General features: G+C 41.5%; 1 long non-coding RNA gene across 1 annotated transcript in view; it reads left to right on the top strand.

Moving 5' to 3' along the window:
- The window catches only part of LOC134489402 (uncharacterized), a 279,530-nt gene that overhangs the window by 165,129 nt on the left and 100,858 nt on the right, over positions 1–13,543 (top strand). The gene's annotated exons all lie outside the window — the stretch shown is intronic.

Genomic DNA, 13,543 nt, shown 5'->3' on the forward strand with positions numbered 1-13,543 from the left:
GATCCAAATTTATATTTGACCTTGCTAAGATAGTGCAACCTGTTCTTATTTCATGTACATCCACTGATTTCCATGCTATCATTAATAATAATAATAATAATAATAATAATAATAATAATAATAATAATAATAGTTTCACACCCCTCTTGTTCGCTTGTTTTCCTAGATGACTATACAAACCAGCTTTCCTCTCCCAGTCCTGGCAGAGACACCACAGAATAAAACATGGCGACAGGGTTCATGATCAGTCAGAGAAGTAACCTGTTTTGGAAAGAGCCATGAGATACAGCTTCTGTTGCCCAAGCCACAGGGTTGCAGGGCAGAAGAGTTGTCTCCAGGACTAACAGCCTCGCACCTTTGCCAGCAGAGGATGACAAGAATAAATAAACTCTTGCAATGAATGGTTTGCTCTTGCCATTTCTGTAATGAGGGAAGGTCTGTTTTCAATCAGTGTTGCTCCCTGCTTTCCCTTAAGTGTACTCTATCATTGATTGTCCCCTAAGGGCTGCAGGCTAGATAGCAGTGCATCAAATAATTGGAAAGTCAAACTCTGTGCTCTATCACTCATGTTAACAGGCTCTCTAGATAGTAGATGTTCCAGACGGAGAGCTAATCATCACTGTCACCAAGGTCTGTGGGTTTCAGCGTGTGTGCACGCCTGCACATTCCTCAATCACATAAGACACCACCCTGGCAACTGCCGATGATGTGGTCCCTTCCATTTTGCAATGCAAAAATGAAAAACAGAAACAGAAGGCAGGTGTGGAAGAAAATGAGAACCTGAACAATGATGCCCAATTGCCCCCTTTGGCAATCGGTGGTCCGTGCAGGACTTCTGGTTTCTGTGGCTTCAACCTTCCCAGCAGAGCTCCACTTCCCCACAGAAACTGAAGAAGCCATGACCAAATTGTTCCACTTTAGTTCGAGTTCATTCAAAGCCATGTTTTGATTTCTAATATGAATTTAACCCTGGAGAGTCATATTTACAGCAATAACTACCTTTATGTATATTTTCAGGATTTTTTTTTAAATGCGTAATTTATTAAGAGCTACATATGTTCCACTGTACCACAACCCTAACTGTGAGCATCCTAAACCAAGCCAAATCCAAAAACACCAGATAATTCCTGGAAGCCTGGCACTTAGACAAAGCGCCATCAACAGACACAAAGAGGTAAACAACATTTACATACCATTCAAAAGAGACAATAGAAAAGCCAAAAGATCAGAACACTCCCCTACCCAGATATGCAAAAATCAACACTAGGATTAACACCAGGTGAACCATCAAACAGCACAATACACCCTAATCAAGGAACTATTAACTCAGGCAATCAAGCAAGCAGCAAACAACAGCCCAATCAAAGAACTCCCAAGGAGAGAACAACACCCCAACCAACACAAGCAGGGCAAGCCACAGTATATAAACTAAGAGCAAGGCCCACTCCCTCTTTGCACTGAAGATGTTGCCTACTCTGGCAATGGAACGTCTGCAAGAAAACAACAAGGCTCAGAGAGCACCAAGGACTCCACATGTACCATTTTATTTAGCTAGTATGGGTTTTTTTTATTACTCATTAGGTTTCTGTTCCACCTTTCTTTAAGAAGCTTCAGGCAGCTTACCAAGGCATGAGGCAATGATACAATTTCTTGCAGCCTTTAGGAACAAAATAAATTATGTATGTATTTCATAGTAGTCAGTGTACTTTAAAAATAGGGACTGTTTAACTGGGTGGCAGCCCTAAATGAACCTCCTTCCACACTGTGTTACTGCTTTTTTGCTTTTGGATGTTTGTGGAAGTGTAACTTGGCACCCACAATATTTGTTCTGCTATGTGGCTTATTGCAAAGAAATCTACCATGCCCCATCCACTTTAGTTGAAAAATGTGACAGGATGTATTACTGTGAGCATGGGCTCAGTGTTTATATACCTGCATGTGCACCCTTAAAGAAAAACCAAAAACAAACTATTCCAAGAATCTGAGATTTCAAAACAAATATTCAGCACCACTTGCATTCTGTTCCCACAATAATGAGAAGGAATCTGATAGTACCTTTTGTTAGTAGCGCATTTTATTAAAAGGCCTGAGCTTTCATGAGCAGCAGCTCATTTCATTAGGTGCACAGAGTACTATGGCTGCCATAGGTTAACATGGCTGTCCTCTTGCAATGTCGCCATAATAATGGTATTCTGCATTTTAATAACAACAAAAGCAACAGTTATTTCCATCAAAATAGGATTCATTAAGTCCAGCAAGCTGATGTCTAGGAATTCCTCCTTGCAAATGATATAGCTGACATTATCCCCAACTACTCTCCAGATGGACAACAAGTCCCAGAACTCTCAGCCAGAATGGCTGTTGGCCTTATGTTGTGAGGTTTGAGTGTGATCCTGACTCTGAAAATGAAACTTATTTTGAGACAGTAGGGGAAAACAAAAGTTACCAGGAAGGACTTGGAAAAATAAAACCCAGAAGTGACTCAGCAGAGCGGGAGAAATCAGAGATGCTGATTGGTCAAACTTCGGAGGGAGAATTAAATCCTCCAATCAGCACTCGAGAAAGACAAGCGCAGAAGTGCGCAAATCAAAAGGCAGCCTGATTGGTTGCAGGTGAGAAAAGGCATGGAAAGGATCACTTAAAAAGGCAGGCATGCCAAGAGCAAGCTGCCAGGGACAACCGATCCTTCTTGCTCACAGCAATTGTGGAAGAATCCTTACCGAAGTCAAGAGCCTTGCCTGTAGCCAGTGTGGAATCAGAGCCAGCTCCTCCTGCCATCGCGGACCTGCTTCCTGTCCGGTCCTGCCTTCAGTCTCAAGCCTAGTTGTGACACTCCAGTCGAGTCCAGCCTTGTTTCTAGCTCCAAGTCTTGCCTTGATGCTCCAGCGAAGTCCAGCCTTGTCTCCAGATCCGAGCCTTGCCTTACACTTCCACAAACATCCAAAAGCAAAAAAGCAGCAACACAGTGTGGAAGGAGGTTCATTTAGGGCTGCCACCCAGTTAAACAGTCCCTATTTTTAAAGTACACTGACTACTATGAAATACATACATAATTTTATTTTGTCCAGCCAAACCCAGCCTTGTCTTCAGGTCTGAGCCTTACCTTGATGCTCCAGCCAAGCCCAGTCTTGTCTCCAGATCTGAGCCTTGCCTTGACACTCCAGCCAAGTCCAGCCTTGTCTCCAGATCCATGCCTCTTCTTGATGCTTCAGCCAAGTCCAGCCTTGTCTCCAGATCCGAGCCTTGCCTTGAAGCTCCAGCCAAACCCAGCCTTGTCTTCAGATCTGAGCCTTACCTTGATGCTCCAGCCAAGCCCAGTCTTGTCTCCAGATCTGAGCCTTACCTTGATGCTCTAGCCAAGCCCAGTCTTGTCTCCAGATCTGAGCCTTACCTTGACACTCCAGCCAAGTCCAGCCTTGTCTCCAGATCTGTGCCTCTTCTTGATGCTTCAGCCAAGTCCAGCCTTGTCTCCAGACCTGAGCCTCTTCTTAATGCTTCAGTCCCGTCTTGCCTAGCCTTTGCGGATCAGCCTAGTCTCGCCTCCACACCTGTTCTGAGACTCCTGCCTCGAGCCACTGCCTTGCCATGCGCTCTAGCCTCACCGAGTCTTGCAGCCTTGTTAAGAGAATTAGCTGAGTTCTGCCTCGCTGTCCTGCCACGATCCAAACCTGCAGCCTTGCCTGGTCATCCTCTACTGCCTGGGTGGTCTTGACTGAATTGCACCACCTAACCTACAGTATTTCAAAGACTTCTGCTGCTGTAAATAGTTGTTGTAAATAAAGAATTTATTAGTCATTCTGCCTGGCCGTCTCATAGTCTGAACAGGACATAGGTAACCTATAGTGGAAGAGTGGGCGACTCACAGAGCATGTGTTTCTCCTCCCCAATCTCTTTTTTTTTAAACATAAGGTAGGTCTCACAGTAGGTTTAATAAATGAAATCTTTCAAGAACAGCCACAATTAAACCATAAAATCAACATGAATAAGTAAATGAAAATGCAAGTTAAGACCCTAATAAATAAGCTGATGCTGAAAGATGCATACAGGATCATGAGATTTTACATTATACAGTATGAGGAGGATTTAAGCTATTGCTGAAATAAGATCAGTGTTTGCGCTGGCCAAACTTCCAAGGGAGGGGGACACTAGGATCCTGACTGGGAGGCCACAGTTTTAGCAATCAGGGGATGTAGAGGAGACCTGCTCAGTGTACAGAGGCTATGCTGGTCTCCTCCAGCCTTGAACAACTTAAATATCAGTGTCAGGACTTCTGGGACACCTTATAATTCATGTTCAATTATCTCTAAAGAAATGTCTGGCAGTTTTATAGAGCTACTGTATGTGATGTGATGCAGTTTTATTCAGGCTTTAGAAGTAGATTGGCCACCAAGGCCAGAAGCAGAGGGCTGGTGTAATCATTAAACAACATTTAAAAAACAACTCTTAGTTCAAGGTACCAACTCTCATCTGCTTTTAAGTGGATAAGTTATTATTCATCACACTAAGTAGGGTATTTTATAGACTCTGATAAATTTTCCCCCTTTATTTCCCAATAACAACACGCTAAAGGAAATATGAGGAAAATGTTTCCATGGAAAGGGCAAAGGTTTTCTCTCCCTCTTGCCTTTTCTGTCTACTTTCTTTAGGTACAAATAAAAATAAATACAGAATGGATGTTTAAAAAACTATTTGCAGCCTTTTGCAAATGACGACAATGATCTTGTAACAGAGTACTAAAGCTCTAATGCACTGATAATCAGGTTGGGTGGATCCAAGTCATAAAGTCATAGTGTAGCTTTGGGCCTGTCATTATTTCTCAAACTAATACAGTAGTATGTTTTACGGTACATGCTTGGGTAGAACATAGGAGAACCAAAAATTAAGGTTGGAGAAAGCATTGGAAAAGGGTGCTTCAAAAACCATATTAAGTGCAAAGAAAGCACCCCGCCTCAAACTGTTAAAGCAGCCATGTCCTTTGGAAGGCTCAGCTTGGCTACGCCAAGGCTGCTTGGTTGTCTGCACATGTGTATGCTTACGCAGGCATTTCACTGTCAGTTATACTAGAAGTGTTGTCTGTGCATATGCATGCATTTATAGACATCCGAGGACCATTTCTGAAACCACTGTCCCAAGACTTCCAAGAGGATATGGCTGCTTTAATGCTCCAAGGAGGGGTGCTTTACTCAAGCTAACAGGCTTTACAAAGTGTTCCTTTCATGTGTTTGCAGAACTCCATCAAAAATGGTTCATTTCCTCCAGTTAACAAGGTATTGATTTAGTTGTTTTAAAGGGTTTTTATAATATGTTTTAATTGTTGGTTTTATTGTATGACGCCCAATGTGAGGTGGGCGGCCCTATACATTTGATTAAACAAACAAACAAATATTTTTCCAGATATTATGCAATAAGGTCAGGGCTGGCCTAAGACATTTAGTATTCTGAAACAAACTCCACCAGTGCTGGCTACCAGTAAAAGCCAACTGGACTGACAGTCAGCACTGGTGGTGGAACAACATCTTCTACATCAGAAGACAGCTGGTCACACGACCCACAGCATTCTTCTCTAATCTTTTGCTGTCCCTTATCAACTTGTGCCTAAGGTGACTGCCTAATGGCAAATCAGAATTCCAAGACATTTAGGCAGAGCTCCTCACTACCATCTGCAAACCCATTTTAGGCTATTCTTTACTTATTTATTTTCAAATTTCGAGGCTGTCCAACTCCTAGACAACTGTGGGTAGCTTCCAATTAGAAAAAGCAACCAATAAAAGAACACAACCAACTGGAGGAGCAAAATATCCACCATAAACTACTAGAACAAAACAAAACAAAAGGGGGCTCCATAATCACCTTGTCCCCAGGGCTGGGGAGAACAACCAGGTCTTTAATGATTTCCTAAACAATATGAGGTTATGTGAAATTTGTAGAGCAAAAAGAAAGTGTTTGCATACTTACTAAGATTAGTTAATCCAGATGTAAACTAACTTTCAGAATACATTCAACTTACATCAAGGAAGGCTCCTATCCAATCATTTTGCATCCAGGAAGGAAGGGCTTTCCTTGTAAAATCAATAAATTAATCTTGGAAAGTGAAATATGCAATATTTGGTCATGTACTGTAATTCATAATTTACACATTTTAGCATTTTAGTTAGTGAAGGTGTAATTGAGATAATAAATAATTTCTACTACATTCTATTCTGTGTGTTTTTGTGTGTGTCAGAAAGAATATACTGTAGACATACTGAAGTAAATATATATACTTAAATAAAAAGGACAGAATAACAGGCATTAGAATAAGAGGATAACAACAAATAAAAAGCATCACAGTTGGTACAGTGTACAGTCAATTGATTGCATACTACTTTTCTTCGTGAAAGCAACATGTTTCTCAGTGGTCTTATGTTTGAAACCTAAAACAACCCCTCATTTTCACCTTTGCTTTCATGCTGATGGACGTTTTGTTAGCAACTTCAAATACCGGCAATGAGGAGTATAGTATGTTTATGTTCAGTTAGAAAAAAATATTTCCATTTTACTTCACTAAGCAGATTACGTGAAAGGAGATGGAATGAAGACAACATATACAAACATGGCACAATGCAAGACAACAGAAAGCATGAAATCCACCCGGCTTCTCTGAAGAGCAGTGTGAGGTCACTTTTTACCCATCTCCTTATCTTGGCACCCGAGAGGTCTTTAGTAAAGGTGATTAGGTTGGATGGAGGTTAATTATCTGCTTTCCTCCTAGGACTAAAATATTACTCTGCATTATTACTCTGTACTAATTAAATTGAATTTGCCCATGGGGAATGTTTGGGGTTTCAAACATATGACTTGTATTATTCAGAATCAGTTCTGAAGTTCTTTTAAGATGACTACTATATATCCCACAGCAGTACTAAAGAATATTTCTGTTTTACATTTTATACATCTGCCTGCCTGTCTGCATATGAAAACAGAACTTATTGTACAATGGGGGAAGTGAACATAGCAGTTCAAAATTTCACCCTCGTTGGTTACTTTTTTAATGTTTTTAAAATAAAAGAATGAGCAGACAGGAGATACCATTTAGAGCATGTGGTAGCTAGAAAAGAAATTTGGATTGCTCATTCATCATATGACTTCTTTGTTAAGATCACAACCTGCTTCTTCATTTAAATAAAAGCCAAATCCACAATTGTGTTGTAAACCTTCTAAAAAAGGTAGTTTTGAATACTTGTGCATCGTATTAATTCCTAACATACCTATAATAGGTACAAATTTAGTAGTCTTCTGCCTTTTTAATTCTTTTTTTTTTTCTGTTCTGTGATTTTTCTTCTCCCACTTTTTTGTCTTAGTATATTTTTGGTGGGACCAAGGGAGGTGCACTTTTATATGTGAACAGGAGAAGTAATTTAGGTTTCAGAAATGATTGGATACCTTTTCATCCCACCTTTAACTACTAGTGAGAGTGTGAGAAGTATGGTTTGGGGAGCAAATCATCTAATCTACTTATCCTCCCTGTCCTGATCTTTCCTTGGCTTGGCTATAAAACCTTATTTCTGAAGCAAAACTACAATGTCTGACTGCTGACACTACCCTACATGGGGGTTGGAGGTTTTAAGTTATGAACCCTATAGCCTATGGCAATGTTTCTCCACCTTGGCAACTTTAAGATGTGTGGACTTCAACTCCCAGAATTCCCCAGCCAACCAGTTGAAGTCCACACATTTTAAAGTTGCCAAGGTTGAGAAACACTGGCCTATGGTCTATACCTTTCTCTCCTTGCTGAGCATTTCATAAAAATGGTGCACTCTTACTCTGATTTATGATACATTGTAGAAAATATCATTTGATATTTTCCTGATGAAATACACTAGCTTTTGTTGCGTTAACGTATGATAACACAAGGGCTCGTATGAGGTTGAAAGTACACCTGTATAACTGTGCTACCGACTTCATGCTACGTGTGCTGTTGCTCATCCTTGCCTTCCCATGCTGGAAACAGATACGATTGTGGGTCTGTATAGCACTCATTGCTGAGCATGGCAGGGCTGACATTTCAAACATGCAAATAATAATATTTGTGTGAAAGACTCTGTGGTTCCACACCTCAGGTTTCAAAGTTAACTCTCCCATATCGTATTGTAAATGTGGGAATCCAGCTATATTTAATATGCTCCTGAAAGTATGAGCTCTCATCTTTGGAAGAGTTATTACTTTTTGGAATTTTAAGACTTGATTTGCTAATTGCAATGTATCATCGGGGATCAAGTACGTGTGCTGGCTTGAAATTACTTAGATCCTAACAGTATCTCTAGACTTGTTCACACTGAGCAGGGCTGGCTGGGTGCTGATATCCACATATCAACAGAGAGCTATCATCTGCTGTCCAGGTAGCGGGAGAGTTTGTTGCATGATCTCTCACAATCACTAGGCGTTGAAGACTGACTTAGACAGAAATAACAAACCTGCCCCTTAGCTTTCTATTTAAAAATAAACAAAACCCCTAAGAAAAGAAAGTAAAAGGCGGCAGACAGAGCTTAGGCAAGGGCCTTGGACAGAACGTAATTTTTCAGATGCTGTTTAAATACACAGACAGTGACAGGAGAACAGAAAAGAATAAAGACAAGGCTGGTGCCGAGGTACAGGTCCCCAGTGAGATGAAGTACATGGCAAAAGAAGGAAGGGGCCAAAGAATAAAAAGACTTAAAAGCAGAAATAATTATGCCCTCTCCCATCAAGGAAACAAAGCAGACTTGCGAAGCCTTTCGAAAGGGCTACCTGGCACCACGTAATTGACAAGCTTTCCCCACAATCTCCTGGTTCAGCTTTCTGGCAAACCACGTTAATGGGGAGGGGAGATAACGGCCTGCAGAAGTCCCAACGTGCTGCAAGAACCAGCACCAGAATCATGCCGATGACCCAATCAGAGTCATCTGAGATTAAGCATAACCTTGTTATACTTGGATGAAGAGGAATTTAGAAACGTAAAAGATTTATGTGAAAACCCATCGAGAAGTAATGCAAGACGAGATAAATATGTTCATTACTAACTCTAAAAGGACTGTGACCTTTCCACTGCTTTTGGCGTTCTAAATCTGCTTAGCATTACAACCACACAGGACTGTCTACTTCTGCAAAATGCTCTCTGCCAGGATCCAAAACTATTCTGGCCGAATCTTTTTTTACTATAAACTGTGGGCTCGAGGTCTCTAACCTTACAAATAAACCCCTACAGCCCAGTAATTGTTGCATCTTAGCAGTTTATTCATGTAATGGGCACATTAGCCTTCATCTTTTTATTGATCCTAGCTCATTCTCTTGCGAGCAGATTGTTCCAGGGGAAAGTAGAGATTATTAGTCTACAATTGGGCTGTGGTGCTGCGATGTGATGAACTAACTTCTGCTCTTCCAGTGGCTCCTCACTTAATGTCAGCTAAGTTAATCTGCAGCTCTTTCAGATGCTATCGGCTTCATGTACAGCGTATTTAATTAGCCTCCTGCTTTAAAAGCCAGCCCTGGGTGTCACTTAAAAGATGCATTTATTACATACTGGAGTGACAGAATGAATTATGAGCTCTCATTATGAAGCCAGTCTGGAGAAATTGGATTACTGAACTCTTAGTGATCGAGTACCCTTTCGCCCTTTTGGCTCCAGCTTTCAAGGAAAAGCCCAAAGCGCCATCTTCTGCTCACTAACTGGAACCAAAAATAATGTGAGCACTCAGCTCTGTCCAAAGGGAATTACTAAGAGGGAGGCCTTATGCATTTAGAACTAGCTGTCTGTTCATCAGTTAAATCACTTACCTATTCTGCCTCTGTGGGCATGCCATATGCCAAAACGTCCTAGCAGCCGTCTAATCCATAGTCAGAAGAGAAAAAAACTGGCAGACTGACTCTGGGAAGCATGGAACGCACCGAGAGTTAGAAGGCCTGAAAAGGGAGACCGAAATTGAGACCAACCTTCGTATTAATATACTATTCTCAATGGACAGTGCAGACTAAAAGGCACTGCAGTGCATTTGCATCCAGCATTGCTAGGGAAACTTTTTATTGTGGGGATATTGCAAGTTAAAAATTGAGTGGAGGGCGGGACACTATCAAAAGTCCTCATTTGTACACTCACAAAGGCCAGTTCACCCAAGCGAACCTACATGCTCTCACACTCACCTTGATGAACCTGGAACACGTTCCCATCATGTTTTGTTGTTGTTTATTTTTAGTCGCTTCCGACTCTTCGTGACTTCATGGGCCAGCCCACGCCAGAGCTTCCTGTCGGTCGTCAACACCCCCAGCTCCCCCAGGGACGAGTCCGTCACCTCTAGAATATCATCCACCCACCTTGCCCTTGGTCGGTCCCTCTTCCTTTTGCCCTCCACTCTCCCTAGCATCATCAGCACCTTCTCCAGGGTGTCCTGTCTTCTCATTATGTGGCCAAAGTATTTCAGTTTTGCCTTTAATATCGTTCCCTCAAGTGAGCAGTCTGGCTTTATTTCCTGGAGGATGGACTGGTTGGATCTTCTTGCAGTACAAGGCACTCTCAGAATTTTCCTCCAACACCACAGTTCCAAAGCATCGATCTTCCTTCTCTCAGCCTTCCTTATGGTCCAGCTCTCGCAGCCATACGTTACTATGGGGAACACCATTGCTTTGACTATGCGGGCCTTTGTTGTCAGTGTGATGTCTCTGCTCTTAACTATTTTATCGAGATTTGTCATTGCTCTTCTCCCAAGGATTAAGCGTCTTCTGATTTCCTGACTGCAGTCAGCATCTGCAGTAACCTTCGCACCTAGAAATACAAAGTCTTTCACTTTCTACGTTTTCTCCCTCTATTTGCCAGTTATCAATCAAGCTGGATCGCTTTCAGCCATCAAAGTGGTATCATCTGCATATCTGAGACTGTTAATGTTTCTTCCAGAGATTTTAACTCCAGCCTTGGATTCCTCAAGCCCAGCATGTCGCATGATGTGTTCTGCGTACAAGTTGAATAGGTAGGGTGAGAGGATACAGCCCTGCCGTACTCCTTTCCCAATCTTAAACCAGTCCATTGTTCCGTGGTCTGTTCTTACTGTTGCTATTTGGTCGTTATACAGATTCTTCAGGAGGCAGACAAGATGACTTGGTATCCCCATACCACTAAGAACTTGCCACAAGTTGTTATGGTCCACACAGTCAAAGGCTTTAGAATAGTCAATCAAACAGAAATAGAAGTTTTTCTGAAACTCCCTGGCTTTTTCCATTCTCCAGCGGATATTGACAATTTGGTCCCTAGTTCCTCTGCCTTTTCTAAACCCAGCTTGTACATCTGGCTCCCATCATGTACATGCATGCATATACTAACACATAGGCATATTGATTCTAAAAATATTTAGGTTCTCTTTCAGATACAGAAAATAATTACTAGAAAAATAGTCTTGGATGTGAACATGTCTAGACAATTTTGGGAGGTCTTAGCCAAAGCTACCTCACAAGGGTGTTATGAGATTAAAATGGCATAACCCATAAAGCATTTGTTCTATTTGTATCCCAGCTTTCCTCCAGGGATATCAAACTAAAATATATTTATCTTTTCATCTTCTTCATTCCTATAAACTTGGTGAGAGAGGTTAGTCTGAAAAGCCATCCCTTGCTCAGGAACACCCAATAGATATCAGGACACAAAGATTTGTACTTGAATGTCTTCTTTTTAAGTCAAAATTATGTAATACATCACCTGAATTTTTTGAAGGAAAGCAAATACAAATATGACTAATGAAGTTGCTTTTTAATAGACAGGAAGAGACTAAGCACAGGAAAGTCATCTGTTTTACTTCCCCTGCAGATGAAAACAGCAAGGGGAGTGAGAGTTGGAGGCTGACGCATTCTGTGTGTGCATGTGCGTGTTCCTGAGAACAAGAATCTAATCTGAGCAATGATCAGTGAGGCAGAAAGGAAATTTATTTACCAGATATACAGTTTAGGGATAGGCAAAGCTACATCCCACCAGGAAGAGAGTCGAAAAACATGTGCCACATACACGTGTGCCCTGGGAAGAAACTCAAGAGAAAATGACCTCAGCTTAGTAATCTCTTAGACAAAGAGCAGGCATAGACAAAGAATAAATCCTTCCTCTTGCTCTATCTACACCCTACTGCTCCTTTTCAGTTAGTAGGTCATGAGGTGCTGAAGACTCAGGGCCACTGAGTTTGGACTTCCATGAGAGAGGACTAATACCCATCACTTCACTCCTTACCAATAAAAGCAACCCAGCAACAAGTCTCTGAAGGTCACCTAGCATTTCCTGCATCTATTTTTTTTCCACTGAGTCAATGAATTCTTGCTGACATCCAAACTACTTCGCCAGTTATTGTTATCCAATAGGATAGAACTCAGACCAGACTGAATGTTAGAGTGGCCAAAACAAGTTAATACATACCATTTGAGAACTCAAAGGGCTAGGTATCAATTCTCAGAAGCTGTTAGGATTTATTTTACTAAGTATATGAGATGAGCCACATTACTACTGGTAGACTTGACAATGACATGCCACTGTTATCTCAAGGCAAAGTATGGAAAAATTCTAGAAAAAACTGCTGCAAAAAGAAATTAGGAGAAACAGTATTTTAGGCCTCAAATGCAGCTACTGGGTTAACTACCTGGGATGGTTAGGAATTTGACTCCCACACTTCTACAAGTGTAGAGATAAATCCATCAAAGTGAGTTCTAGTAATATATTACCGTTTATCTGTTCTTTCTAGATGACCAAGCAAAGGAAGGCATGAAAATCAAACAAAAATTACAGTGTAACCCTATTTGATTATTGTGGCAATATGGTAAGCTAGTAACTCAACCAACCCACAATATTACCCACCTTTCACTAAAAGTCACAGCCGGTGGCAGCATTAGTTAACACTGGCTGATTCTGAAAAATGCTAAGCATGATCAGACATGGTTACTACTTGGAGAGGAGATGGGAAGGCAAATAAACATCCTGGAACAACCCATGCTGTTGCCAGGAAAACGTAGGTGGATGTATCCAGGTAGTCATCAGCTTGACTTGAGGGGATCTTAATTTTCAGCAAAAGTGGGGACAAGATGCTGTAGGGATTTTGGAATGTTTGAACATTATTTGTAGCAAAGTCACATGCAACAGCCTGTGTGAGCCTCCCCTTCCCCCTTTTCTCCAGCACTCTGATGCATCAAGATGGACTGCATCTTTCTGGACCAGGATATGGATGCGTCAGGAAGAGACGCTGTGCTGGTGTGTCTAGGAGAAGAGGTAAGGAAATCATTGCAAGGGAGAGTTGCAAAACTGGCTGAATGAATACAAGACATCTAGGCCAAAGATGGCTGCTGACTGTGGGGGCTGGCTGGGGAATTCTAGGAGCTGAAGTCCACACATCTTGAACTCGCCAAGGTTGAGAAACACTGATCTAGTCTCTCAAAATATTACATTCAAATTTAAACTTTTAGATGGCTTTTTATAATAATTTCCTGTGATTACGGAAGCAGAATCACGGGGGCTTACTGGTGCTCAGAAAGATGATGTTTTTATCGATAGAGTAGCAACATCGCCACG

The sequence above is a fragment of the Candoia aspera genome, chromosome 2, assembly GCF_035149785.1.
Source record: "Candoia aspera isolate rCanAsp1 chromosome 2, rCanAsp1.hap2, whole genome shotgun sequence".
NCBI lineage: Eukaryota > Metazoa > Chordata > Lepidosauria > Squamata > Boidae > Candoia > Candoia aspera.